Source organism: Gossypium raimondii, chromosome 8 (genome assembly GCF_025698545.1).
Source record: "Gossypium raimondii isolate GPD5lz chromosome 8, ASM2569854v1, whole genome shotgun sequence".
NCBI classification, from domain to species: Eukaryota; Viridiplantae; Streptophyta; class Magnoliopsida; order Malvales; family Malvaceae; genus Gossypium; species Gossypium raimondii.
Genome location: NC_068572.1, coordinates 26360922 through 26388677, shown reverse-complemented (window position 1 = coordinate 26388677; position 27756 = coordinate 26360922). Strand labels below are relative to the sequence as shown.

Here is a 27756-nt window from a genome sequence, read left to right as displayed (position 1 = left end):
TTAATGGGTAGAAATTTAAATTTATTACTCAACCAAAATTTTATTTTATATATTTTAATTTTATTATGCATACTTTATTTACATCCGTCAGTTATATATATTAATAACGTTGTTGATTGAGAATGCGTCATAAATTAACTCGACACCAACTTATGATTGATGACGACATCATGATTAATAATTGTTTTAATTTAGTATTCTTAATATGATATATTCATATGTTTAAATTTCATTTTACTTACAATTTAATTCTTTTTATTTGAATAGCGTACATATTTCGTGTGTTATTATAAATTAGCTTCAAACTATACGTTTCATTATTTGTTGTATGTTATTTTGAAATTCAAATATGTGTTGTAGATATATGGTTTCCACACACATACACGTGTGATTGAACTTATTATATATAATCAGTTTGATAAAAATAATTCATCGATTATATTAAATGCATGTAGCTTCACCTTTTGGTAAGTGATAGATATCATATAATCATTCACATATTTACATCTGCACTTAGTAATATATTTAATTTAATATAAAATCACTTTTGATGCACTATCAGAGAGTAATAATATGACATATTATCATTAAATAAAAATAATAGAAAAATTATAATGTAATACCCCAACCTAACTTAGTCGTCGAGTTTGAGCTATGAAATGTCACATTCATTGCTGGAGCAACTATGATCACATTCGCAAATCCAATAAATTGTTTACGCATGTTATTAAGCTTAATACATAATTACAATACGTTATAAAATTAAATTCGGAACTTGAATGAGATTATGAAAGCTCTTTCGATAAACCGAGATTGGTTGAGGACCATTCAAAACTCTATTAAATAAATGGTTAAGGACTAAACCGAAAAATCTTTCAAAACTCTACTGATACTTTTTAGACAATTCAAAACTAATGTTCTTTTGTGGCAATCTGGTTAACGGAAACGCTATTATTAAGAATCCTTTTAAGAATCGTCGGTAGTATCTCGCTAATCCTAGAAAGCTTCTCACTTTAGTGACATTCTTTGGGGGCTTTTACTCTATAATGGCTGAGATTTTACTTGGATCAACTTGAATACCTTCAGCCAATATCACATGCCCCAAAAATCCCACTTCTTAGAGCCAAAATTCGCATTTGCTAAAATTAGCATACAATTGCTTTTCTTGCATAATCTGAAACACAGTGCTTAGATGCCGATTATGATCTTTTTCGTTCTTTGAATAAATCAAATTATCATTGATAAACACAACCACAAACTGGTCTAAATACGGCTAAAGATTAAATCCTTAAAGGTGACAAGAGCATTGGTAAGGCCAAATGACATTACTAAAAACTCATAATGTCTATAGCGAGTTCGAAAAGCAGTGTTTGACACATCTGACTCTTTAACTCTGAGCCGGTAATACCCCGATCGGAGATCAATCTTTAAAAACAAACTTGCTATTTTGAGTTGGTCGAACAAATTATCAATTCAGGGAAGGGGATATTTGTTCTTTATCATTACCTTATTCAATTGCTAGTAATCAATACACAATCTCAAGGTTCCGTACTTTTTCTTTATAAATAGAACCTAAGCTCCCCATGTAGATACACTCAACCGGATAAATCCTCAATTTAGAAGTTCTAGCAACTAAGCTTTTAACTTTTTAAATTCAACTAGAGTGGTTCTATACGACGTAATAAAAATCGACGCAGTTTTGGGTGCTGCCTCGATATCAAATTCAACCTCCCTTTTAGGTGGCAAGCCTGGCAACTCATTGGGAAATACATCTAAGAATTATTGAACTGTAGGAACTTGATCCAATTCGAACCCCGATATTTAGGAATCCATGATATAGGCTAAATATGGCTCATATCATTTTCTAATCAATTCCCGAGCTAACATTGTAGTAATTATATTGGTTGGGCATTTTGATCTACCAACTTCTACGTTTATCATCTCATTATTCACATATTTAAGTGAGATTCTTTTCTGCTTACTATTGACCACAACATTATGGTGAGTCAACTAGTCCATACAGAGGATTACATTGAATTCATCAAACAAAAATAGAATCAGATTGACCAAAAATTTACCACCCTAGATTTTCAGTTGACAATTTTTACAAAATTTATTAATGATGACACTCTGGCCTAACGGGTTGGTTACTCGTACATCAAACTCTGTCATTTTTACTAGCATATTTCTCTCCTCTACTAATGATGTGCAGGTGTATGAATGAGTCAAGCCAAGGTCAACCAATGCATGCACAAATATATCAAACAAAGAAAATGTACCAACAATAACATCAAGAGTAACAACCTCCTCTCTAGCCCAGATAGCATAAGCTCTGGAAAGCACATGAGCCTTAGATCTCAGTGATGTATCCCTAGCTCCTTGGTTGCCACAAACATGCTTTTTTTTTCAACTTACACTCCCTCGAATGGCCTTTTCAACAATGCTCACAAACTGGTCTACTCACATTCCTTACACTACCCGTACTAGTTACTAACGTAGCTTGAGGTCATAGATTACTAGGCCTTGGTACTTCTCTCATCGAGATCCCTATAGGAATGGAGGAATAACTTCAAAAATTCCTCATATTTTTTGCTAGAGATGTCAGGAATAATTTGGCCATACTGCGCTTACCTAAATCCTAGTTCTTAGACTTATCTTGCTTCTTTTCATTCCGCATAACATCCATTTTCTGAGCTTGTTTAGATAAAAAAAAATCCTTTCAACTCCAGAGCTCCTACCAACATATGAATATCTTTATTCAATCCCCACTCAAAACAAGTACACATCTCTTCTTTGGTAGACTTAAGCTCTCTAGCATATTTACTCAGACAAACATATTCCTTTTCATATTCCGCCACTGCTATCTCTCCCTATTTTAGCTCCATGAATTCCATTTCTTCTTTTTTAAATACAATCGACTAATATATTTCTTTTTTAAACTCAGTTTTAAAGAACTTCCATTTCACTCGATCTTTCAGGGTGATGGATATCAAAGTCATCCACCACTGATACACTTCTTCTTATAGTAGGGATATGACACATCTCATGTTATCCTCCAAGGTGCACACCAGCTTGTCGAGGACCCTCTAGGTATTTTCCAACCAATACTTGGCTCTTTTTGGGTTATTGTCTTTCTTGCCTTTATACTTTTTTGCCTCGCACTTGCAGAGTTTTTCAATCGAAGGATGAACTACGTGTCACTCTTGGTTTTCATTAAAATCCCAAAGATAAGAGAGAGTCAGGAGTTAATTGAATAAAATAATAAGTCGGTAGACTCTTCTAAAAAACTTGGAAATTTTTGTGGCTGATTGGAAATTAGTTGAGTTTCAATTCGGGTTTAGTTAAATGGGACCGATTGGTTCCTTAGTGGGAGACAAAATGATTGTCAATGAATTTCTTTTTGGAGCTTTGATGACCATGCAATGTGTTAGAGTATACCTAAAGACCAATCATGAGATGATTGTAATAACATACTTATTTTACCTCCTTTATTAATATAAGACATTGCTATTATTATTTCAGTTTCTTTTCTATGTATATAAATAAATTGTTTTATAATAATGTCCTGAGAATAATATGATTATTCTTAAAAGGTCCTTAGTCGAGTATTATTGTGGGCTTGGACAACAATAATGCCTTAAGATAAACGTGTAGTTTATTGATGACAAAGTGTTGTCATTGACATGGGATGTCAAAATCAATATATGAGTACGTGTTAGAGAGCAACATATTAGACTGACCCGCTATGAGTATGTTTATTAGATTATTATGTAATAGTCACAACATTACTCATAGTGATTACTACGTATACGATCCTCAAACTTGAGATCATCATTATCCCAACATCGTGAGTCGTATATTTTGAAATAGCCAAATGTGCACCATAACTAATTGTTCTAAAAAGGCTGATATTGGATATACCACAATCTATGTAGTAGGATATGGTTTATCAATATAGGATTTGTCCTTCATACATAATGAGAGCAATATCTTAGGCCATTTGATTGAGTGAGACTAGAAATACATGGCCATACTTGAATAAGTTGGTATAAGATATCATAATTATTTGTTTATCATAGTCTACTAAAGATATCAAAAAACATTAGATGGACTATGCAAGTGTGACTATTCCATGACTTGTGTCCATTCTAGATATAAAGGATAAAATGATTTAATACATGAAGGGTTAATCACAGAGAGGTTATATCAAATCATGACTTCTTGCAACTTAGGTAGAAATGATGCATTGTTAGATGTCACTCATTGTTTGTAATATTAGAATCGCTTTAGTATTACTGCTAACATTACAAGAACCTATAGGGTCACACTCTATGGTTGAAATGAACAGAATCCAAACATAATTGGTATTGTTTTTAACTGTCACATGAATTAAATTAATTATAGAATTAATTTAATTGGGTCGTTAAATATCGAGCAATTATATGTACAAGTATGTTGTACACATAATAAGAACATGGTTAAATTAATATATATATGAATTTGATTCGTATAAAATTTAACTAAACATAATTTATCGAAATCCTATTATAATTATTGTAATTATAATTTACGATCGAATATTATTATAATTATTGTAATTGTAATTTTTCAATCAAACATTATTATAATTATGGTAATTATAATTATTATATTAAGTTAATTATTATAATGAATTTTGATTCATATTAAAATATCAACTATTCCAGAATTAGGAAATATAGAGTTTTTAAGAAAACGTAATATACCAAAAAAATAAAAAGAGTGAGGTCTAGCATTCGTTATATAGTGAATTCTCTCTGAAAATTTTAAGAGAGTTCTTGCTGTTCGTTGTCACACTGGGTGGATTACATAGAGGCCAAAACTTTTTGTAGCGGCTTGGAATCGACATACAATTGCGTAATCAGTTTCACAACAATTATCTTTGATTTTCCAGACGATTAAAGGTAATCATTCATATCCTTCTAACTCCGATTCGTTCCTCGCACATGAATCCCTGGATGTGACCGCTAGATTTAATTTTTCTGTTACGCCATGGGGTGTACCAATGTTCAAACACAAGGAGGGTTATATATATGCGTGTGAGAAGCCTTATTCAGGGAGGAAAATTCTTCTTCAAAATGTATATCTATTTTCCTCCCATCTGTATTGTCTTCTTCGATTGCTCCAAAGAAGAGAAAATTAAGGAGAATATTGCATGGGGCAGTAATCATGAGGTTTAAGTCTAAAATGTAGTAAATCCAATGAAATGGTAGGTTTCTTAATCTCATTGTAATCGTGAAATTGAGGAAAAAGAAGTTAAAGAGTGTAAAGAATCTTTGGAAATTTCTGCATAAAACTAGATTCAGGAATTTAAATTTAGGGATTTAAAGCTTTAATGCCTCTAATTTAACCAGTATATTTGGTTGTCGTACTTAGTTGCCAGGACGAAGGAGGCTCTGGAGTTTGGACAAGCTAAGCTAGCGAGGACGAAGGATTTCAAGTGAGGTTTTATACTCCACATGTGAGTGATTGATGGATGTTCTACTAAATGTATGATCTGCATCTATGCCTTTTTAGAGTTCTATTTGAATCCTAAGGTTGCTTGTGACCTTGTTGAATGAGAAAGTTAAGCATGCAACAAAATGTTTGTAATACGTGAAAGCTTACAAGTATGCTTCTGTGTTAGAATTGTGTTTGTTGTATTGACATGTGGCGATGTCAGGCCTCATTTTATAAATTGTTATCGTTAGCTTTTGAACAAGAACGAGTATCTGGCCTAATGGTTAAGCTGTGTAGCTCTTCTTATTATCCAAGTTCAAATCCTCATGGGTATTTTTTATAAATGACTCCGACACACCCCTTGGTCAACCCCTTTGCCACCCAAATGAGTTGTCAAAACTCAATATTCTTTCCTCTCTTTTCATCCTCATTTACTTAATTTCTCCTCTTTTTACTCCTTTGTCCCGTCCTTTCCCTTTCTTCCCCCTTATTTCTCTCACTTGCTTATTCTTCCCCTTTGACTAATGCATGTGGCCCCTTCTACCAAAGAATTATCATTCATTTTTCTTCTTTTGTTATATTTCTCCAACCACCACTTTGCCTTTCCTAAAGGTCCTCATATCTTTTCTTTTTTCCGCCTCACTTCCTCATTCACCACCATTTTCACCACTATCGTACCACCTTGTTGTTGCCCACTTTCACTCGTTTTTGTTCATCGCCCCCTTTGTTCCACTATACACTACCATTACTGCCACCATTACTATCACCCATTGTTATTTCGCTACCTTCCATTCTTCTCCTTTTTCTTCTTCCCCTCTCTTGTTGCAACTCTCATTTCCTCTTCCTTTCTTTTGCCACCATCGCACCACTGTCGCATCGTCACTTTGTCGTCACCATGCTGTCGCCATATCGCCACCACACCATCATCATCATTATTATTTTTTTCTCCCTTTTTGTTCTTTTGGTTGTAACCAAATCCATATTATTATCCTTTCTTTTTCATTTTGAAATTTTATATATATCTACTCATATTTTCTCTATTCTTGATCTTCTATAGCTGTTACTCCTTCATCAACTCAAGATCTCTATTGAGTCTCTCATTTTGAACTATTTCGGTAAAGAGTAAGTTGATTAAATTTAGAATATATATTATCTTTTTGGTTCTATTAAGACAACACTAATACATGTGTATTCCTTTATCTAAGGTTCAAATCCGATCAGCTAGTCCTATCATTGATTACTAGACTAATCACATCCTCAATCCTGATTTTTGACATAGCGTAAGTGGTTGAATCTAGTTCTATACAATTGTCCTAATCGACTCTATTTTAGTGGTTAAATCAAAACTAACATAGAGAGACTTTGTGTGTCTTGTTTGTTTAAAGTTCATATCTTGGCGAAATTTGACCAAACCTGCATTATAGGAGTATTGAGGATCGAGGTTTGTAATTTGGATTTGCAATTGAAGGTGTGGGTTCTAACCAATTAAAGACTGTGAATGTTCTATCCATAAATAATATGTGTATATTTAATAATAATATCCATATAAACTCTTACCGTATTTATGATTAATTGATTGCATAAGTATTCTTGGTGAAGTGATCACTGAGTAATAAATCCTTTATTAGGATTGGTTAAAAGTAAGTACCTCTGATTACGTAATACGAACCATGTGTGCAATGATATTAAAAGGTGACATCCCCAATGGTGTTTTGTACGTGGTATAATATGCCCACAAAGCTTCATCCAATCTTGTAAACCAATCCCTACGAGTAGGATTTACCACTTTTTCAATTTTTTTAATTTCTCTGTTAGAAATTTTAGATTGTCCCTTTGTTTGGGGATGATATGTTGTGACAATATTATGTTTCACCCCATATCGATGCAAAGCATTAGCTACCAACTTGCAGTCAAAATGAGACCCTTCATCACTAATAATGGCTCTAGGTGTACCAAATCTTGTAAAAATGTTAGTGTAAAAATTTCATTACTGACCTTGTATCATTAATAGGAAGGGCAATAGCCTCGACCCACATAGAGACAACGTTCACTACTAACAGTATGTACAGTTTTCCCACTAACGGTGAAAATTGACCCATAAAGTCTATTCCCCATACATCAAACAACTCAATTTTTAGTATACTTTGCAATGGCATTTTGTGTCTTTTAGATAGATTTCCTGTTCTCTGACAATGGTTGCATGACTGATAGAATTCATAAGCATCCTTGAACAGACTTGGCCAATAAAATCCTAACTGAAGTACTTTGGCAGCAGTTCTCATCCCTCTAAAATTTCCTCCGTACGAAGCTGAATGACAATGCTGCGGAATGTGATGATTTTGTTATCAGGAACACATTTCCTAATTATTTGATCAGCATAATGTTTAAGCAAGAAATGTTCATCCCAATAATAGTGCTTGGCATCATAAAGAAAATTTCATCTTCTTTGACTATTGAGATCGGGTGGCAACACACCACTTACTAAATAGTTCACTATGTCGGCATACCAAGGTAATGCCGTAGCAACTAACAGATATTCGTCTTGAAATTCTTCTTTAATAAGCGTGTCATGATCACCTTTACTTCCAGATTCTAACCTCGAAAAGTGATCAGCCACTTAATTCTCAGTCCCTTTTCGATCTCTAATTTCCAAGTCAAACTTCTACAGCAAAAGTATCCACCTAATCAACCTTGGCTTAGTATCTTTCTTGCTCATTAGATACTTAACAGCAGTATGATCTATGTAGAATATGACCTTTATACCAACTAGATAAGAACGAAATTTATCAAACACGAACACCACAACTAATAACTCCTTTTTCTTGGTGGTGTAATTAAGCTGCGCTTCCGATAAATTTCTACTAACAGAATATATTACACGTAATATTTTATCTTTCCTTTGCCTTAACATGACTCACATAGCATAATCACTAGCGTCACACATGAGTTCAAAAGGTAGTGTCTATTCTGGAGCTACTACTATTGGTGTTGATATAAGTTTTTTCTTTAACTCTCCAAAGGCTATCAAACAATTTTCATCAAAATTGAAAGGTCTATTTTGCTGCAACAAAGTGTACAATGGTTTAGATGTCCTTGAAAATCATTTATGAACCTTCTATAAAAACTTGCATGATCTGAAAAACTTCTAATACCCTTGACACCGGTGAGAGGTGATAATTTTTCTATCACTTCACTTTTTGCTCTATCCACTTCAATTCCTCTCTGTGATATCCTATGCCCCAGGACAATTCCTTCATGAACCATAAAGTGACATTTTTCCCAATTTAAAACAAGATTCATTTCTTCATGGCAACACAAAACCAATTCCATATTTTTCAAACAATCCTTAAAATCATTCCCAAACACAAAAAAGTTGTCCATGAAGACTTCAAGAAAAGTTTCCACCATGTCAGAGAATATAACCATAATACAACGTTAAAGCGTTGTCAGGGTATTACATAATCCCAATGACATCCGTCTGAACGCCAAAGTACCATATGAACATGTGAAAGTTGTCTTCTCTTGGTCATTGGGAGTCATGGAAATCTGATTATATCTTGAATATCCATCTAAAAAATAGTATTAAGCTTTTCTTGTTAATCAATCCAACAACATCTGATCTATAAATGGTAAGAGAAAATGGTCCTTCCTAGTTGCCTTGTTAAGCTTGTGGTAATCCATATATATTCTCCATCCCGTGACAATGCGAGTTGGTATGAACTCATTGTTATCATTACTTACCACTGTGACACTTCCTTTCTTGGGTACACATTGTACAGGACTCACCTATGAGCCGTCTAAAATTAGGTAAATAATGCTAGCATCAAGCCACTTAATAATCTCTTTCTTGACAACTTCTTTCATGCTTGGATTCAATCTTCGTTGCTGTTCAATGGAATTGCTAGGGCAATTCCATTTATATCAACCAGGGTCCATCCCAATGCCTTCTTAAATCGCCAAAGAACTTCTAACAACCTTGCCTCTTGCTCGAATGTCAGCTTCACAAAAATTACTACCGACAAGGTACTATTGTCACCCAAGTAAGCATATTTCAAATGTTGCGAAAAAGGTTTTAACTTCAGTGTAGGGGGTTCCTCCATAGAAGGTTTAGGAGGATTAAATAATCGATTTGATAAATCCAAGGATTCAAACTTCTTCCCTGGTCTATCCGCTATCTGCCTTGCTTCTATAAATTCATTGAATTTCCCAAAACTTACTATATCACTCTGCTCGAGTGGGTCTTCACTACTGTCGAAATTACTATGGCAAAATCTGGTGAACTCCTCCACTGCTTTTTCTATCGACCCAATGGCATGGCATTCATCATTAGCATTAGCACATTTCAAAGCATTAAATACATTGAAGGTAACCTTCTGATGATTTACCCTCATGGTCATCTCACCTTTCTATACATCAATTAACATTCTGCCAGTAGCATGAAAATGTCTTCCAAAATAATTGGCACATCTTGATCAGCTTAACATTTTAAAATAAGGAAATCAACAGGAAAGATAAATTTATCTACTCTTACCAGCACATCTTTCTAGGTTCAATATGTTTTTCAGATGACTCCAGGATCTTTACATGGTTGTTATTCGAGTTATTCTCTTGATAGCACTAGAAAGAACATAGGATTCCCCCTTACTTATTGGTTAAATTGGTCCCATTTAGTTATCCTTAGCATACATTTTAGCATTTTCAGTTTAGTAAATTGCATTTTATAACTCAGTGAATCCTAGCCTATTTTATCATTAATTTTGCTATCTTATTGCATTAATGTCGCTGCATGAGTTAATCCCAGATTGCGCCCAAAATTGTCGCCGTACTTGATAACTGTCCGAATAAGAACCATAACTACGTGAGTTGTCCAGTCTAGTATAACCAACCTATACATATAAGGACAGAATAATTTTGAGGAAAGGACACCTATACTATTAGAGGAGGACATAAAAGGTGGACGTGAGAAGAAAAATGATAGTTTTTTTTCTCCATCATCATCTTCATCATCCTACCTTGAAGCTTGCGGCCATGGTAGCTTAAGCCTCTCATAGATAAGCCAACGTGAAAATCGGATGCAGACTAGCTCTTGACAAGGAGATCTAAGTACGGGACAAGAGGGAATAGAGAGATTCAGTCGAGTTGTCTAGGAATAGAATTCTCCACTCGATTCTTTCTTATTTCTTTCTAAATGCTAGTGATTACTCTTTGATTTTTGATTGTATGGAAGTACTGATGAATTCTTGGTGAAATGTTATCTTATGTAATCTCACTTTTATTGTTTAATCTTGAGGTTTGAATTTTTTTTAACACGGAAGTGTTATTGCAGTCACTGACACTGGAAAGTGCAGTAATAGTTTGAGCCAACAAGCATTTCAACGAAAGTTGAGTGAGGATTAGAGGAATTTAGTCCACTTGTTCTTAATAGTACCGTATTGCCATCATCTAAAGGTGATGATAATATGCATGTTTAAGTCTCAGATTAAATAGAGGAGTAACATTGGGTAAGATTTACATTGAATTTTATTGCGTCGACAATCACCTACACTTTTATACCTTTTGAGCATTTAGTATTCTGCTGAAGATTCATGTTGGGGATCCCATTTTATCACTATCATATTTTATTTAATTGTTTTCAAGTTATTGCATCGACAACTATCCTTACAATTTATCTTATTTATATCTAGTTATTGCACCGACATTAATAGACAACAGACTACTATCCCTGTGGGATAGATATCCTACAGACTTACATCTGCTACTACTTGCAACGACAGTGTACCCTTGCACATTATTGATGTGACGTTAAACAGACGATCAAGTTTTTGGTGCCGTTGCTAGTGATCCAACCCAAGTCGCCCGCGTGACAGGCTAGAATACTCACCACCACAACAATCTCCCAGTTATTGTCTCCACAACACTGGATGTAACTCAAGAAGAGAAATTGATCCATATTCTTAAGCAACATAAATGAGCTATTGCTTGGAGTATTGTCGATATTTAAGGTATTAGTCCTTCTTTCTGCATGTACAAGATTAAGTTGGAAGATGAAGACAACCAATCGATTGAACAACAAAGAAGATTAAATGAGAGGATGAAGGAAGTTGTCAATAAGGAAATCATGAAATGGCTTGACGCTGGAATTATTTACCCGATTTCTAATAGCAATTGGGTAAGTCCAGTACAATGCGTACCTAAAAAGAGTGGCATCATTGTGGTTCACAACAATAATGGCCACAAAGAAGGATAACTTCCCGCTTCCTTTCATTGACCAAATGTTGGATTGGCTTGTTGGAAAGGCCTATTATTACTTTTTAGATTACTATTCTGGGTACAATCAAATTGCTATTACATCGGAGGATCAGGAGAAAACAACCTTTATCTGCCCCTTTGGTACTTTCTCTTTTCGCCGTATGCCTTTCGCTCTCTAAAACGCACCAGCCACATTTCAAATGTGCATGATGGAAATATTCTCAGATATGATTGAAGACTCTTTAGAGGTATTTATAGATGATTTCTCAGTCTATGGGAATGATTTTGATCATTACGCTAACAATTTAGATAAAGTACTGAAGTGATGTGAGGACACACATCTTGTTCTGAATTGGGAAAAATGTCATTTTATGGCAACCGAAGGTATTTTGTTAGGACACTGCATCTCTAGTTAAGACATTCAAGTAGACGAAGCTAAGGTAAAAATTATTGAGAAATTACCTCCACCAAGAAACCTGGGGGTGTTCGCAGTTTTCTAGGACATGTAGGGTTTTCCCGAAGGTTTATTAGAGATTTTTTGAAAATTGGAAAGCCTTTGTTCTCATTGCTGGAACAAAATTAAAAATTCTTCTTTGACGATGCATGTCTGGATGCCTTAATTCAGTAAAAAAAAGCTCGTAAATGCATCCATTATCGTTGCACCCGATTGGTCTCAACCTTTTGAAGTTATGTGTGATGCAAGCAACTTCACCGTGGGTGCGGTTCTAGGACAATGAAAGGGAAAAATATTTCACACCATTTATTATGCTAGCAAAACTCTTATAGAGGATCAACTCAATTATACCACCACCGAGAAAGAATTACTGGCTGTAGTCTTAATTACTTGCTGTAGTCTTTGCTTTCGACAAGTTTTGTTCCTATCTTTTCTGTGCAAAGGTTACGGTATTCACTGACCACTCGACCCTGAGATATCTCTTTGCGAAAAAGGATGCCAAACCAAGACTGATACGCTGGATATTATTGTTGTAAGAATTTGACAATGAGCTGAAAGACCATAACAGTTCAGAGAATCAAGTTGTAAACCATCTGTCTCAATTGGAAGTTGGTAGCGAAGACAGAAACATAATTCAATTTGTCGACACATTCCCAGATGAGAAGTTATTTGCTGTAGATGCAACCCCTTGGTATGGGGATTTTGTGAATTATCTAGTGTGTAGAAAACTCCCATTGGGTGTCACAGGCCATAAAAAAGAAAGATTTCTTTGTGATGTAGTGAAGTATCATTGGAACGAGCCATATTTATTCAAGGTATGCAATGCCAACATTATTCGATGTTGTTTTCCAGAAGAGGCGATGCTTTCAATCCTGAAGCATTGTCATGATGCTCCTTGTGGAGGTCATTTCGGTGGTATGAGAACTGCTGCTAAAGTTCTCCAATCAGGATTGTACTGGCTGACATTATTCAAAGAAGCCCACAATTTCGTGAATCGATGCGATATGTGTCAGCACACCAGTTCTATATCCCGATGAATGAAATGTTGCAGTAGCCAATTATGGAGGTTGAATTATTCAATGTTTGGGGTATGGATTTTATGGGACCGTTTTCAAGTTCATCTGGAAATCTTTATACATTAGTAGCTGTTAACTATGTCTCGAACTGGGTTGAAGCTGTTGCAGTCCCAAAGGATGATGCCAAGACAATGCTAAAATTTTTGAGATCAGGCATTGATTAGTGATCAGGGTCCACACTTTCATTGCAACCAAGTGGTGACCGCACTAAAAAGATATAGAGTTAATCATAGAATGACTACTACTTATCATCCGTAAACTAATGGACAAGCCGAAGTTTTGAAACGACAAATTAAGAACATTCTTGAGAAGGTTGTAAACCCTTCGAGGAAAGATTGGTCTTTCCAATTGGATGACACTTTATAGGCATTGCGGGTAGCATACAAAACTCCATTGGGGATGTTGCCGTATCAATTGGTTTTTGGAAAAACATGTCATTTGCCAGTTGAACTGGAACACAAAGCAATGTGGGCAATTAAGCAAGTGAACATGGACTATGAAGCGGCTGGAAAGAAAAGATTGTTAGATATCATTAAACTAGAGGAGATTAAGAGAAATGCTTAAGAAAAAGTTTCAATTTACAAGGAAAAAACCAAACGATGGCACAACAAGATTATTTTACAGAGATAATTTATCGCAGGTCAACAGGTTTTATTATTCAACTCTTGACTCAAATGGCACCCAAGTAAATTGCGTTCACGTTGGTCTGGACCATTTGAAGTTGTCGACGTATTTCCTCATGGTGCAGTCACAATTCGAGATTTACGTGATGGACACCATTTCAAAGTGAATGGACAATGGCTGAAACACTATTCTGGCAACAATGATCAAAAGCAGGCAGAGACCATTAAATTGGTCGAAAAGTTTTAATTTTTAATTACTACTCCATAATTTTAATTTGTTTTATTTATGTTTTGTTAAAGTTTATTTTTTGAAATTTTCTCTAAGATTCAAGTGATTTTTTTTCTTTTTCTTTTTTGCTTTCGTGTGTTTGCCTTTATTCGTTGAATATTATGGCAGTATTGGGGGTTCGTGTGTATTTGTGAATTGTGGCTATTCTCCTTTTGCTATAGGGGAGTTTGCTCGGCGGCGTATGGTGCCCGTGGTTTGACGTGAAAGGTCTCTGTCAAAGACAGTCATTGGATAGTGGTTTTCTTGAAGGGTTTCTTCTTGTTGATGGTGAACTTTGTCTGTTTCTTTACTCTCTTTCTATGTTTCTTGCATTTCTATGACGTCAGTGAATGATCCTGTAAACGTTTCATCATGCATTGTTTTGATTATATTAATGAAAACCCTATTAAGGGGCCTACGGTGGCCATAAATAATTTTTTCGATTTGACCTTTTCACGTTATCTACATGAAATTGAGGTCCTTCCAATAGCTTTTTTTATTCTTTATAACGTATATATGCATGCATGGTGGTATTTGTATATTAGACGATAAGCCTTTCTTTGGGCTAAACTTAACCTGACATTTTCGTTTCCTTCTTTGAAGGAGTGGCTTCTTCCTTCTTACATTTTTTAGTGGATTGTTATTCTTTTCTCAACTACTAGTTTTTGGTACGTTTTTGAAGATTATTACCTTGCGTTTTTCTTGTACTTGTGTTAATAGTTTTTTTTGCTTTATTGTTCATTTCTTTCCTTCATTATTGTGTTTCATTTTCTGTGATTTTTTTTTATTTTTCTTATGTTTTTTCATTTTCATCTGCTTCTTGGTTTTTGTTTTTTCTATTTTTCTTTCGTATTCATTAGGTTGTCCTTTGGGACCTGGCTCCAGGTTTGTGCTGTAACACCCTTTAACCTTAAACCGTCGCCAGAATAGGATTACGGAGCATCACCGGATATATCGGATAACTTATAACTAGTTCACAAATAAAAAACAGATATAGCATACTTGTATCAAATATGTCATATTAGTTCCATTTCATACTTATAACCAATTTAAACATCATTCTACAACCACAATCACAAAACTCTTATACTTAACCTATACATCACTTAGGTACATGCCACGTTATCAAAAGAAATGTACATCACTAAAATTTCTCTGAGGTTGAGATTGCTCTGGATGCTGGATCGAACACTGGTTTTCTACTAACCTGCGCACGGAAACAACCGTACGCTGAGTATGGGAATACTCAGTGGTATTACCATAATTCAAATTTATAACATTTATCGATAAATTATATACATTCAATTTATACCTACAATTATTCATTAATTATCTCATACTATAAATCAACTTGATCATTAATAAAAATAAGCAATATTTCAATCTTATATTTAATTGTATTCATACATTATTTCACTATCTAAATTTTATTGGATTTTAAACATCTCATTCTAGTAACTCATTCCAATTCATACAAATTCAATCAATTTATCAACTCATTCATTATCATTTCTATTTATATTCAATTTATACTTTAAATCTTTTAATAATCAAATTAAACATTTAGACCAATATGTTTCAATAATAATAATAATAACAAATTTTATAAAATTGTATTCAAATTAACTCATACACTATTTCTTAATTCAATTTATACCATTAATCTTTCAATAAAGATTTAATACATTAAATCAACTTGTTTCAACAATAATAATAATAACTATCTTTTAATTCGATTCGTTCATTTATAATCAATTTACACTTATAATCTTTTAACACTCAATTTATACATTAAATCCATAAATAATTTCAATAACTTGTATTCAATTAAATTCACATATTATTTCACTATTTCAAATCATATTATTTTCACTTCTCATTTCTCAACAATAGCTATTTCATTTTGCTTTTCTTCACCTAGATTTTTACATCATCTCATACTACCAAAACCATTTCATGAACTATATCATTATCTATTTCTTGAACCCATGGTTCATACATTTCATTTCCATATCTCAATTTAATATCTTATTTCAATTCATATTCAAGATCATTCAATAAAATTTATATTATCAAAATTATTCATTTACCCCTATTAACTTGACTCGGACTTTGGCAGATACACGGATCCAACCAAACACACCAGAATGGCACCCAGTGCCTCATCGGATAGTTCAAAGCAATAGTTGACACCCAGTGTCTCATCGGCAAAGCCGAAGAAAGTTGGTACCCAGTACCTCATCGAATCTATCTGAAGAAATATAGTGACACCCAATGTCTCATCGACTCGAGGTCGAAGTATCCCTGAACTCTTCCAATCCTATGGCATGCCAACTATATCCGACTCAGCCCGACTAGTTAATAGGGTATTCAAATCATTTTTTTTCTATTTCAAATTCACTTTCGATTCAATCACAATTCATTTCAAATTCACTTTTCACTTTCTAATCAATATACAATTAAATACCAATACATTTTTCCACTTTCAAATCAATGTACCATCAAATGCTCATATATATTCATACTTCATTTCAATTTCATTCAATTCAAAATTTCTCATGTTCATAATTCAAATCAATTTCTCAATCCAATATGCGTTTCAATACCACATTAATTCTTTTAATTCAAATCATATCACTAGTAATTTCCATTCAATTCACATATAATTCAATATCATTTAATTCAATATCGATATTCACCTTATTTTATTTACTAAACATATTATTCAAAATTCAACAATTGCTATTAATAAATTCAATACCAATATGTATTTTCATTCAATTCAATTCAATCATGATACTTACCTCAATTTGTTTATCATGTATATTAATTTAAAATTTAACAATTAATAATTAAATTCGAATTATGGTAATACTAACCGAAATTTTCTCGAATCACTCATTGTCCACCTTCTCCTTTCCTTTCTCGGACAATGACTCTTGCACGACATTAGCTATGTAATTAAACAATTAAAAATCATTAATACAAAATTTCATCAAAATATTTCCATTTATACCTAAATTTACTTAAATTCTAATTTAATCCCTTATCAATACTAATTTTATTTTCCCAATCTAACTCCATATTCTCTCTTAATTCTTACTATAAACTCATTTTAACTCTTCAATTTCACCATAAACCCTAATTTCAAAATTTTCTCAATTTAGTCTCTACTATTCAAAACTTATGTTTTATTTTACAAATCAACCCTTTACTAACTTCTAACTTGAAATTCAATCAATTTAACCCCTAATTCATCAATTAATTCAACATAACTCATGTCTAAAATCTACTATCTTTCAAAATTTCAGCACATACTTAATAGTATTTTGTTCTAGTTTCATAAAACTCAAAATTGCAAGAAAAGGGGTTAAATTGACTTACCAAATTAACTTTGAACCTAGAAACCCCAAATTTTCCTTCTTTTCTTCCCTTTTTATTTTTTTCCTTTCTCCCCTGTTTTCGTTTTGCTATTCTGTTTCTATTCTCTTTTCTATCTTTTATTTCTTTTATTTATATATATAATAATATAATATTATAATATTATAATAATATAATTAATATAATACTTATTTATTAAGTACATAATTATAATATATATATTAACTAAAATATCTCAGATATTTCTTTCGTTATGCCGCCTCAATTTAGGCTGATGGCATAATTGCCTATTCAGTCCTTTTAACTTTTCTTTAATCTATAATTAAACTTTTATCTCTATTGCAATTTAATTCTTTTCATAATTAACCTCAATTTAGACAAATTCACTTAATTAAAACCTAATTAACTACACAATTAACTTAGTAAATATTTATGATAAATATTTACGAGTCCAATTACCGAAATGGAGTCTCGGGAATATATTTTTTTCAATTTTATCCTTTTAATCAATTAACCATCGGGATATTAAAATTTCTTAACGAAACTTTAATACTACCTAATGACACTTCGTAAATATTTATAAAAATATTTACGACTCATTTTATAATATCGAGGTCTCGATACCTCGTTTTCAACCCAATTTATCTAATAATTTCTTTTAAATCACAAAATTCACTAATTTTAGAAATATTTCTAAAATCACGTTTAACTTATAATTATTAATTAATAAATTTTCTAAATTTTTCATCGGACACTACTGAAAATTGGGCCGTTACATGTGGCCTCTCTTGAGTTTTCTCTCAAGGCGTTCTTACTGTTGTCTACTTGCTGGCCTGTGAGGGAGTGGATCCGAACTGTGACAAGGTTTTACAATGGCTGATGACATAAATACGATGCTCGAAAGATTGAATTTTTTGGAAGAAGAGTTTGTCTAGGTCATTAGCACCAATGCCGAAAACAATTTCCAAGGGTTCGAAACATGGGCGGTGAGTAAAATAATGGCGAAGGAGAAATCGAATAGGGAGGCGATGTATAGGGTTTTCAAGTCATTATGGTTCACAAAAGAGGAGCTAAATTTTGTAGCCCTGAACGATGGGGCAATAATTGTAAAGTTTAGATGCCTGGAAGATAGAAGCAGAATTCTCAACTTCATGCCCTGGCTGCTTGACAATTACTTATTCGCTATGATACCTTTCATTAAGGGTAAAGACATAGACACATATGAGTTCAACATGTCTCTTTTCTAGCTAAGGGTTTACAACATACCCTTGGAATACATGGATTGTCAAACTACGCTGGGTTTTGGAAATGCTATAGGTGAGTTGGTGGCGATTGACTGAAAGGATAGAAATGGGGGCTGGACCAGATTCTTAAGGCTAAAAATAAAAATCAATGTCTCAAACCCTTTGCGTAGGATTGTGAAGCTACTGGAAAGAGATGCTATTGAAATAATATGTGTGCCTAAGTATGAGAGGTTACCAGCTTTTTGCTACTCTTGTGGATTAATTGGACATACTACAACAAAGTGCAAAAACAAAGATGGAGCCTCTGAGTCAAACGTATTAAATCTCCAATATAGAAGCTGGATGAGGGCTAATATAGTGGTTCTGAATCAAGACAGGGGCATATGGTGAAATGGAGTTGAAATAGTGTCAATAAAAACTCTATCGAATGAGGACAAAGAGGAGAGCAAAACAAACACAAGGGACGATAGTGGGCAACTCCTACAGCAAGAAAAATAAAAGGGATGTGAAGAGGACTCAATATCTAATTCTCCAATGGAAACAAGAAATCATAAATCTATGCGTGATGGACTGGGACGTTTTAAAAGCAAAAGAAAGAGACAAAGGGGTCTGAATGGAGATCACACAGATGAGAGCCCATCCAAAATAGTGATGAGAAGACTGTTGGACAATGTTTCACCATGCAAGGTGGCGGCTGGCGACCAGCCCCGCCAAGAGCAATGAAGACCCTTTGCTAGAATTGTCGTGGGATTGGAAGCCATGCGACAGTTCGTGAATGAAAGCAACTCCTCGTTGTTAATGACCCTGATATAATTTTCCTTTGTGAAACAAAAACTCATGCTAATAAATTTTCTTCTATTCGTAGTAAGTGCAAGATGGATGGGTGTTTGGCTATTAACGCTAATGGGAAAAGCGGGGGCCTCGTTATGATATGGAAGGAAGGCACTAAGGTCGAAATAATAAACTATTCTAGCAACCATATTGACTCTTTGATTCACCTGGAGAATGACAACCCCATCCACTTCATGGGTTTCTATGGAAAAGTCGATCCTAATAAAAGACATAGTTCGTGGAATATGCTAAGGAGGGTTGGCAAGTCTGTTAAGGAGAAGTGGATCATTCGGGGAGATTTCAATGCGATTCTTGAAAATGCAAAAAAAAAGAGGGGGTAGGAGGAAGCCAAATGCCCTTATGGAGGATTTTCGTGAGGTTGTAGATGAGCTTTCGATGGTTGACTTGAAAACGAACAATAGCTGGTTTACTTGGGTCAATAACAGGGAGGGTACAACAATGGCCAAGCAGAGACTTGATCATTTTTTGATGTCTTCAAATGGTGTTGCTAGCTTTCTATTTATGGAGACCAAGGTGATCTGCCAGTCCACTTCTAACCATGATGCTATAGTTTTAGATACCGAGGGTCATAAGCCTAGAGATGGGATAAGAGACCCTAGACTAAATTTTAGATATGATGTCTGCTGGGATAAAGAGTATGAAGCAAAAAAAAATTATTAAGGATGCTTGGCAGAAGGGCTCTACAGATATTATGGGAAAGATTGAGAAGGTGGGTAAAGATCTTGGAGCGTGACAATATAACAAGTATAAAAAAATGCGCAATTAGATTGGTGCTTTATAGGCAAATATTAATAAAATCATTGACAGCCAAGGAAGTACGTACGAGGGTAATAGACTTAGGGCTATGAGATTAAAACTTGGAAATCTGTTGGATAAAGAGGAGAAGTACTGGGCACAACGTTCGAGGGTCAACTGATTGAAGGAGGGTGATAGAAATACCTGGTTCTTTCATGTGAGGGCCACAAATAGAAAGAAAAAAAAACATAGCTAGATTAAAAGACATGAATAACTATTGGAGAGAAAACACAATGGATATCTGCAAGGCAGCCAGTGAGTATTTTCAAAATTTATTCAAGTCAAATTTAAATACTAATGTTGTGTTAAATCTTGACTATATTTAGAATTGCATTTCAGAGGAGGTGAATGGCAGACTGCTGCAGGAGTTTACGGACAACGAAATTAATGAAGCTTTCAGTCAAATGGAACCAAGGAAAGCCTTAGGAATTGATGGATTGCCGGGAAATTTTTACAAAGAAAAATAGGATGTGGTGGGGAATGATATTATTAATTTGTGCCATGAGGTTCTTAGGGGTGTTAGAAATGTGGATAGTTTAAATGAAACAATTATTGTTCTTATTCCTAAAATTAAAGTGCCAATGGATATGACTAATTTTTGCCCAATCAGTCTTTGTAGGGTGGTGTACAAAATTGTTGCCAAAGTGCTCGCAGATCGTTTGAAAGAAACCCTCCTGTTGTGAATCGGCCAAAACCAGAGCACCTTTGTTCCGGAGAGAATGATCCACGATAATATTTTGATTGCCCATGAATTGGTCCATTACCTCCTATGTTCAAAGAATGGGCCCAACAAAGGATTTGTAATTAAGCTCGATATGAGCAAAGAATATGATCGGGTGTAGTGGATTTTTATTGAAGAGGTTATGAAGAAGATGGGCTACGCCGATGAATGGGTGTCTAAAATTATGAGTTGCGTTCGCTTAGTCTGCTATGTTGTTAATGCAACTCCACCCTCTCTAAAACGATCATGCAGGAAATGGGCCTCAGACAAGGGGATCCTCTCTCTCCTTACCTCTTTTTTTTTTTGCATGGATGCATTTTCAAAATTGTTAATTCATGCTCAGAATAATAATATGCTTTAAGGGAATCCGAGCTAGCATAAATGGTCCGCGTATAAATCACCTCGTTTTTGCCGATGACGCACTCCTTTTTATCCGTAATAGAAAAAGGGTGTGGAGGAAATTGTAAATATTATTACAGATTTTACTTGTGATTCGAGCCAAAAGATTAATAAGGACAAATCCATGATAATGTTTAGCCCGAAAACCCCTTTGACCCAAATGCAGCTGTTTAGTTCTATGCTCGGAATGCGTATGGCTGAAAATCTAGATAGTTACCAAGGGTTACCGTTAGCCGTTAGTAGAAAAAAGTCATTAGCGAATGCGTATGGCTGAAAATCTAGATAGTTACCAAGGGTTACCGTTAGCCGTTAGTAGAAAAAAGTCATTAGCTTTTACTAACATCATTAATCGGTGCACTGGCAGGATAAACAGTTGGTCAAACATCTGCTATCTTCCAAAGGAAAAGAGGTGTTCATTAAAGCTATTATTCAGTCTATACCAACTTACGTGTTCTCGGTTTTTCTTGCCTCTAAAGGTATTATTGAGGATCTTCACTCAAAAATGGGTCGTCTGTGGTGGACGAATAATGAAAAGACTCGTGTTGGGCTATGATGGCCTGGGATTAGTTGTGTTTTCCAAAGGGGATCGAAGGCATTGGCTTTCGAGATATGCATATGTTTAATTTTGCTTTATTGGGTAGACAAGTTTGGGGACTTAAGTGCGAAATATTTCCCTGAAGGGGATGTGTTCCGGCATAAACATTGTGATAAACCGTCTTTTACCTGGGCAAGCATTGCTAAGGCGGTCGATACTTTAAAGGATGGCTTTATGTGGCAAGTGGGCAATGGCAACATGATAGACATTCAGTGGGACCATTGGGGTGTCAAAGACCTTAAAAGTGATTCAGTTTGACGGTCCCTTTTAACAAATAATGAGAAGAAAGTCAAATACCTGTGGGACCACAATTATAGTCGGTGGAAAAGGGAGAGGGTAATTGAGCTTTACAGTAATACGTTGGGGGACTGCATTTGGAATTTATCCATTCCTCATAATGAGGTCAAAGACACTAGAACATGGACTCAAAACCCGCATGGCTTCTATACTTCGAAGTCGGCCTATTCTTGGCTGACCCTCAAGAGAATTGCTTTTGGTCCCCATAGATTTTTTTTGGAGAGCCATCTGGAAACTTAAAATGCTCCCCAAGATTAAAGTTTTCAGCTGAAGAATCAGTCATAATATTCTGCCCACCTTCGATAACATTTCTCGTATCTGCTAGGGTTTCTCAAAAACCTATCCTAGATGCAATAACAGAGACGAAACGCTGATTCATGCAATGAAAGATTGCCCAAAGGCTCGTGAAATCCTGGTTATTGGAGGCTTAAACAATAGATTTATCGACGGGAACTACAACTGCTGTATTGACTGGTTGGAAGATGTCTTCCATGATCTCAACAACAAGGCGGTGGCTGTTTTTTTCACTCTTCTCTGGAATAACTGGAACGACAAAAACAAGATGGTGTTACAGGGCAAGATGGATGCTGCTTTGGTGGTGTGGGAAAGGGCACAAACACTTAGCAAATATTTCAAAATTTTTAATCTGACTGAACCCCCAGTGCTTCCCCCCAACCTGGTGTGCAAGGGCTGGACAAAACCTCCAAATGGTTACGTTAAAGTAAATGTGGATGTTGCTGTTTCGTTTGGTTGCAGTGGGTTCAGAGCAGTTGTAATGGATTATGACGGCTTTGTAATTGGGGGCTATTATAATAATGTTGAAAATTCCTTTGGACACGATTTGGGCTGAATTGAAAGCCTTGAGTGAAGGTTTAAAATTGGCCCCTCGGTTAAAAGTGGCTAAGCTCATTTTGGAATCTGACAGTGCTATGTTAGTCAATACGGTCAAAAAGAGATAGTAGGATGTCACTATTCTAGGCCAGTGCGTAAAGCAGGAATGCAAAGCCTATAGAAATTTTGAATCAGTCCAAATAAATTGGATTAATCGCAATAGTAACAATGCTGCTGATTTACTTTGTAATTTAGCTATTAAGAAGAGAATTAATTTGTATTTCGATATGGATTAATCGTTGGATATTCATAACATTATTATTCATGTAGCAATAAATTGAGGTTGACCTTAGTGTCGTTTCCTAAAAAAAGGATATCTTACTGTCAGTGCATTTCATAAGTCTATACTTCCATTTATAGCTCATCAAAATTTAGAGAAATTTAGATTCCACTATTGGATCAAAACTCACTTAGTTGTTTGATCCTTCTGAGAGAGCACAATTTCTATTGGACACAACTCTTCCCGCCAGCCTTATATCTCTCCACAAAACAACATGCCTCTCTATCTTCCTCTTTCACCCACTATAAATCCCCTTCCACTGTACCGATCGTAACGCATTCAAGCAACCATTTTTATTTCTTCTCTCTTCTAAAAATCATATCTTTTTACCTTTAAATCGTTCTCCCTCAACAAAAGATGGCCAAAAAAAGAGGCTCAGTCTAGAAATCCACCAAATATGCTAGAGAACATGCGTCCTCTACTACCACAGTTTGTGAATCGAAATCCCCCAGGCCAGTGAAGACAAAGGAGCTAATAATCTTTTTGAATAAAGCGTCAAGGGAACAATTTCCAATAATATACTGAAGCGAAACTTCCATCCCGAGTAGGGTATTTTCCTTTTGCCACAACAAGACTTAGGTAAGTAAGTCTCCAAAACCATCTTGAAGTTAAAATGGGAAACCTTTTGCACCCATCCTGGCAGCTACTCTCCTTCACTGGTACGTGAGTTTTATGCTAATCTCTATGATCATGAGTTAGAGTTTATTTTTGTCGAAAGGTTTAATACCATATGACACTGTAACAATCAACGAGCTGTACAACACCAAGGTCGATGTCAACGAACACTCCTAGTTCATGGATGACATCACAAATGAAAAACGAGACCTGTTGGTGAGAGACTTATGGTCGAGGGAGCAGTCTGGACGGGTTCCCATCAAAAGAATTACACGATGCACCGCTGCTTCTTAACGCTGCAAGGTAAAATTTGGTTTCATTTTGTCAACTGCAGGCTAAAGCCCTCCACTCATAGCACCACAGTCACCCTAAACAGAATGTGTCTGATACATTCTACTGTTAAGGATAGAAAAATTAAGGTAGGCACAATCTTCACCAAGAAATAGCTGACTACGCCGCAAGGTAGACTGGAATCTTGGTTTTCCCATCACTGGTGATGTTATTGTGCCAGCAAAGAGAAATTGTGCCCCATACTGGTGTGGAAGTCTTGGAAAATAAGGGCCCAATCAATGAAGCCTCTGTAGAAAGAATGACTCGAGGCAAGGACACGCTGATACTGAAGGAGGCAGAGACCAGTAAGGCAAGAAAGGGCAAAGCCAAAGCTGATAGAAAATGAGCAAACTTCAATGCAAAGACATCATTATGGCACAAACTGAATGATGTCAAAAAAATGGTAAATTCCATCAAGAACAGGTAGATTAGGCTTGTCGCTACAGTAAAAGATATGGAGAAATCCCAGAATTTGTTTTATGCTTATACCAGAGCCTGGAACAGTTCTATTGTACCCACATTAGGCAAACTAAGCCCATCTTAACTACTGGAATTCCCTGTGTTTCCACCAATCATTTGCAATTATGACCCCTCTTCCTCAGATGACGACTTAGAAGATTGAGATAGATCGGTGGCATCCCCACTTATTGTGCAGGTTTCTGATACTGAGAAAGGAGAGGAATCCAGGGACATTGAAGAATGTTTACGAAAGATTGATAGCTTATTTGAGGATGATATTTTTCCTGATCAAGAAGACAGTGTTGTTGAGAAGGAAGTTGCTGCTGTAGAAGAGGAAGTTCTTGCTGAAGAAGAAGAAGTTGCTGAAAATGAGAAAAAAGAAGAAGAAGATTCTGTTGAGAAGATTGTCACTGCAGCTGAGCCTGTAAGTGCAAATATTGATAATCTGGAGCGAACTGGAGTGAGACCGACAGAAGTTGCTGAGGTAACCAGTGAGGAGCAATGTAATTCATTAGCAATAGTGGTCTACACTGGACCACTCCAAGTGGCCTCTCCTACACAAACAGTAGCCGATGATGCTAGGGTAGAGCCAGGCACTGAGGAGCAATTCAAAGATCGTGCAAAGCCCAAATAAAAGGAAACGAAACGCTCTAAGGATAAAAAATGAAATAAGAAGGATAAGAAAAAAAGGAGGAAAAAGAAACACCATGCAGCCACATCGATGGCTGCGAATAACTAAGTTAGTTTATTTTAAGCTTTATTTATAATATTCATGCATTGCGTGTAGCTGTAGGTTTTATTCTGATAAATATATATTGTCATTGCATTTTTATTGTCATTACATTTTCATGTCAGTGCATTGGGGACAATGCAAACTTTAAGTTTGGCGCAATGCACATGGGGCTTGGAAATGCACCCATATTTCAAAATTCTTTTTTTTTTCGAAAATGAAGCATGCAAGGTTTAATTATAGTTAATAAAAATTATTCAAAAATTTTGTTACATTCGATGCTTAATTCTTGAATTAGGTAAATTATCAATAAATGAGTTGGATAAATTTGATTTAGGTTGCATTAGTAATGGATGACTGCCATCATTCCCTAAATCTTGAATGAATCTACCTTTTACAGCTGCTTATATATGTATATATAGTTACAAATTAGAGACACTCCAAAGTGGGTGTAATATGGAATGTTAAAAAGGAAACACTCCAACACAAGATTAGAAAAATCAATCTGGCCAAAGGTTGTCGTTGCATGAACGTGTGTAGGTGTAGTTACGTACTCCCTGGGGGTTCGTTGCACCCCATCATTACTTCTCAGGAAGAAGGGTACAATAATGCAATGATATCCAGTATTCCCAAAAAAAAGAAAAAAATGTATAAATATACTTAGTATTGTACAATAAATGCTGTAATGGTAGATAGAACTTAGTGTATAAAGCATGATGCTAGCTTTGATGAAGTTGCAACCTTATTCATTCATGCTTATGAATTGTCGATGCAATATTCTTTCATCTGAATGTGATTATTCCATTAGGAAATTGGAGGGCTCAAGTTACTAGAATGATCAATTGCTTTAGTAAAATTTTTGTAGTCTTACTAGTTTCTATTTTACTTGAAGACAAGTAAAAATTCAAGTTTGGGGGTGTGATAGCACTAGAAAGAACATAGGTTTTCCCCATTCCTTATTGGTTAAATTGCTCCCATTTATTTATCCTTAGCATACATTTTATAACCCAGTGAATCCTAGCCTATTTTATCCTTAATTTTGCTATCTTATTGCATTAAATGCATGAGTTAATCCTAGATTGCGTCCAGAATTGTCGCCGCAACTGATAGCTGTCCAGGTAAGAACCAAAACTATGTGAGCTATCCAGTCTGGTATAACTAACCTGCATGTACAAGGACAGAATAATTCTGAGGAAAGGACACTTGTACTATCGGAAAAGGACATAAAAGGTGGACGTGAGAAGAAAAAGGGGATTTGTTTTCTCTCTCCATCATCATCTTCATCATCCTACCTTGAAGCTTGCAGTCATGGAAGCTTAAGCTTCTTATGGGTGAGCCAACGGGAAAATTTAATGCAGATTGGCTCCTGACGAGGAGATCTAAGTGTGATAAAAGAGGGAATAGAGAGATTCAGTCAAGTTGTCTAGGAATAGAATTCTCCACTCGATTCTTTCTTATTTCTTTATAAATGCTGGTGATTACTCTCTGATTTCTGATTGTATGGAAGTACTGGTGAATTCTTGGTGAAATGTTATCTTATTTAATCTTGCTTTTATTGTTTAATCTTGGGGTTTGAATTTTTTTAACACGGAAGTGTTAATGCAGTCACTGACACTGGAAAGTGCAGTGACAGTTTGATCCAACAAGCATTTAAACGAAAGTTGAGTGAGGATTAGAGGAATTTAGTCCACTTGTTCTTAGTAGTGTCGTATTGCCATCATTGGAAGATGAGGTTAATATGCATGTTTAAGTCTCAGATTAAATAAAGGAGAAACACTGGGTAAGATTTACATTGAATTTTATTGCCTCGACAATCACCTACACTTTTATACCTTGTGAGCATTTAGTAGTCTGTTGAAGATTTATGTTGGGGATCCCAGTTTATCACTATAATATTTTATTTTATTATTTTCAGGTTATTGCATTGACAACTATCCTCACAATTTATCTTATTTATATCTAGTTATTGTACCAACATTAATAGACAAGACTACCATCCCTGTGGGATCGATATCTGAC

The 27756-nt window shown here is 35.1% G+C and overlaps 1 long non-coding RNA gene across 1 annotated transcript; it reads right to left on the bottom strand.

Annotated features, from left to right (window-relative positions):
- Positions 1-15147: 15147 nt before the first annotated feature.
- Positions 15148-17629, bottom strand: LOC128042872 (uncharacterized). The gene is made up of 3 exons (XR_008198365.1): positions 17533-17629; positions 17028-17101; positions 15148-15355 (listed from the first exon to the last, which is right to left on the bottom strand). It is a non-coding gene; the product is annotated as an uncharacterized LOC128042872 (long non-coding RNA).
- Positions 17630-27756: the final 10127 nt, after the last annotated feature.